The sequence below is a fragment of the Oncorhynchus gorbuscha genome, unplaced genomic scaffold, assembly GCF_021184085.1.
Source record: "Oncorhynchus gorbuscha isolate QuinsamMale2020 ecotype Even-year unplaced genomic scaffold, OgorEven_v1.0 Un_scaffold_12403, whole genome shotgun sequence".
Taxonomy (NCBI): Eukaryota; Metazoa; Chordata; class Actinopteri; order Salmoniformes; family Salmonidae; genus Oncorhynchus; species Oncorhynchus gorbuscha.
Genome location: NW_025754766.1, coordinates 5,001 through 8,644, shown reverse-complemented (window position 1 = coordinate 8,644; position 3,644 = coordinate 5,001). Strand labels below are relative to the sequence as shown.

Genomic DNA, 3,644 nt, shown 5'->3' with positions numbered 1-3,644 from the left:
CCCCCTTCTCTCCCTCCACCCTTCCTCTCACCACCCCTCTTCTCTCCCTCCACCCTTCCTCTCCTCCCTCCTCCCTCTCACCACCCCCTTCTCTCCCTCCACCCTTCCTCTCCTCCACCCTTCCTCTCCTCCACCCTTCCTCTCCTCCCTCCTCCACCCTTCCTCTCCTCCCTCCACCCTTCCTCTCCACCCTTCCTCTCATCACCCCTCTTCTCCCCCTCCACCCTTCCTCTCACCACCCCCTTCTCTCCCTCCACCCTTCCTCTCACCACCCCCTCCTCTCCCTCCACCCTTCCTCTCACCACCCCCTTCTCTCCCTCCACCCTTCCTCTCACCACCCCCTTCTCTCCCTCCACCCTTCCTCTCACCACCTCCTTCTCTCCCTCCACCCTTCCTCTCATCACCCCTCTTCTCTCCCTCCACCCTTCCTATCATCATCCCTCTTCTCCTCCACCCTTCCTCTCCTCCTCTCACCACCCTCTCTCCTCCACCTTCCTCTCCTCCACCCTTCCTCTCACCACCCCCTTCTCCCTCCTCCACCCTTCCTCTCCTCCTCCTCTCATCACCCTCTTCTCCTCCTAGGCGGTGTGGAGAAACAGGTGGCCTTCGAGGAGAAAGGAGAGGGAGCTGGAGAGGAACATGGCAGAGTGTAAGAGATGTCTGAAGAGGTAGCACAGAGGAAGGAGTTAGAGGAGGAAGGAAAGAAGGAGGGAGAGGAGGAGGAAGACGGCGCTGAGCAAGGCCCAGGCCGGAGGAGAAGAAATACAGAAAGGATCAACGCTTGTGGGAGAAGAAGATGGAGGAACACCGGAGAGAGGAGAAAAAGATGCCTGAACGTTGACACGCTTCAGCAAAGAGGATTCAGCAAGGTGAGATATTGAGGCCGAGGATTTCTACACCTGCTAAACATGTGTATGTGATGTCAATTAGATTTGATTATAGATACACCACTCCCTCAACAAAGAGGGCTTCAGCCAGGTGAGATAGATACACCACTCCTCAACAAAGAGGGCTTCAGCCAGGTGAGATAGAGATACACCACTCCTCAACAAAGAGGGGCTTCAGCCAGGTGAGATAGAGATACACCACTCCTCAACAAAGAGGGCTTCAGCCAGGTGAGATAGAGATACACCACTCCTCAACAAAGAGGGCTTCAGCCAGTGAGATAGAGATACACCACTCCCCTCAACAAAGAGGGCTTCAGCCAGGTGAGATAGAGATACACCACTCCTCAACAAAGAGGGCTTCAGCCAGGTGAGATAGAGATACACTCACTCCTCAACAAAGAGGGCTTCAGCCAGGTGATATAGAGATACACCACTTCTCAACAAAGAGGGCTTCAGCCAGGTGATATAGAGATACATCACTCCTCAACAGAGGGCTTCAGCCAGGTGAGATAGAGATACATCACTCCCTCAACAAAGAGGGCTTCAGCCAGGTGAGATAGGAAGACAATACATTACTTTGTTGAAGGATACATCGTGAAGATATGGCCTATTACCACCAACTACTGATGTCACATGTTGGCCTCTAGTGTCCACTGTCTTGTCCACTGAAAAATATATTTATCTCTACCCCCTCCTCTCCATCCTGTCTTCTCCAGAGTATTTTGAACATCAAACCGGAAGTGACCAAGAGACGGAGGAACAGAAGGAGGAGAAACACCAGACTTTTGTAGATAAACACAAGAAAGAGATCAAACACTTTGATGAGTTTCAACACCAAAGTTGAACCATTTAATATCTGTATATACCAATATAATATAACCAATATAATATCTATTAAACCATTTAATATCTGTATTCTATACTCTTCTCTCTCTCTGTCTGTTATAACAACACTTCTCTCTCTGTCTGTTATAACAACACTTCTCTCTCTGTCTGTTATAACAACACTTCTCTCTCTGTCTGTTAACACTGTCTGTTATATCACACACACTTCTCTCTCTCTGTCTGTTATGCTTCTCTTGGTTAAACAACGCTTTCTCTCTCTGTTATAACTCTGTCTGTTATAACAACTCTTCTCTCTCTCTGTCTGTTATAAAACACTTCTCTCTCTCTCTCTGTCTGTTATAACAACACTTCTCTGTCTCTGTCTCTCTCTCTGTCTGTTATAACAACGCTTCTCTCTCTGTTATAACAACACTTCTCTGTCTGTTATAACAACACTTTCTCTCTGTCTGTTATAACAACACTTCTCTCTGTCTCTGTATAACAACACTTCTCTTCTCTGTCTGTTATAACAACACTTCTCTCTCTGTCTGTTATAACAACACTTTCTCTCTCTCTGTCTTATAACAACATCTTCTCTCTCTCTCTGTCTGTTATAACAATACTTCTCTCTCTGTCTGTTATAATAACATTCTCTCTCTGTCTGTTATAACAACATTCTCTCTCTCTGTCTGTTATAACAACACTTCTCTCTCTCTGTCTGTTATAACAACATCTTCTCTCTCTCTCTGTCTGTTATAACAACTCTTCTCTGTCTGTTATAACTCTTCTGTTATAACAATAAATAACTTTCTCTCTGTCTGTCTGTTATAACAACACTTCTCTCTCTGTCTGTCTGTTATAACAACACTTCTCTCTGTCTGTCTGTTATAACAACACTTCTTCTCTGTCTGTCTGTTATAACAACACTTCTTCTTCTCTCTGTTATAACTGTTGTCTGTTATAACAACACTTCTTCTTTCTCTCTGTCTGTCTGTTATAACAACATTCTTCTCTTCTCTCTCTGTCTGTTATAACAACACTTCTCTCTCTCTCTGTCTGTTATAACAACACTTCTCTCTCTCTCTGTCTGTTGTAATAACACTTCTCTCTCTGTCTGTCTGTTATAACAACACTTCTCTCTCTCTGTCTTCTGTTATAACAACACTTCTCTCTGTCTCACTTCTTCTCTCTCTGTCTGTTATAACAACACTTCTCTTCTCTCTGTCTGTTATAACAACACTTCTCTCTCTCTGTCTGTTATAACAACTTCTCTCTCTCTCTGTCTGTTATAACAACACTTCTCTCTCTCTGTTATAAATAAATACTGTCTGTTATAACAACACTTCTCTCTCTCTCTGTCTGTCATAACAACACTTCTCTCTCTGTCTGTTATAACAACACTTCTTCTCTCTGTCTGTTATAACAACTCTTCTCTCTGCCTGTCTGTTATAACAACACTTCTCTCTGTCTGTTATAACAACACTTCTCTCTCTCTCTGTCTGTTATAACAACACTTCTCTCTTCTCTGTCTGTTATAACAACACTTCTCTCTCTCTCTGTCTGTTATAACAACACTTTCTCTCTCTCTCTGTCTGTTATAACAACACTTTCTTCTTCTGTCTGTTATAACAACACTTCTCTCTCTCTCTGTCTGTTATAACAACTCTTCTCTCTCTCTCTGTCTGTTATAACAACTCTTCTCTCTCTCTGTCTGTTATAACACCACACAAACTAAACCATTTAATGTCTGTATTCTACTCTCCTCCCTCTCTCTTCTCTTCTTCCCTAACCTATGTGTAGGATGTTTCGGGCGTTGGGAGGACAGTCAGAAGTACCTGTCTGACCACCCTTACCTGGTGTGAAGAGACGGGCTAACTTCCTGGTCATCATGTGTATCGACCTGGAGGTGATGAGAGGGGGGGTGACTTCCTG

General features: G+C 44.6%; 1 pseudogene; it reads left to right on the top strand.

Annotated features, from left to right (window-relative positions):
* The first annotated feature begins 690 nt into the window (after positions 1–690).
* LOC124030529 overlaps positions 691–3,644 on the top strand; it is a 7,720-nt pseudogene continuing 4,766 nt past the window's right edge.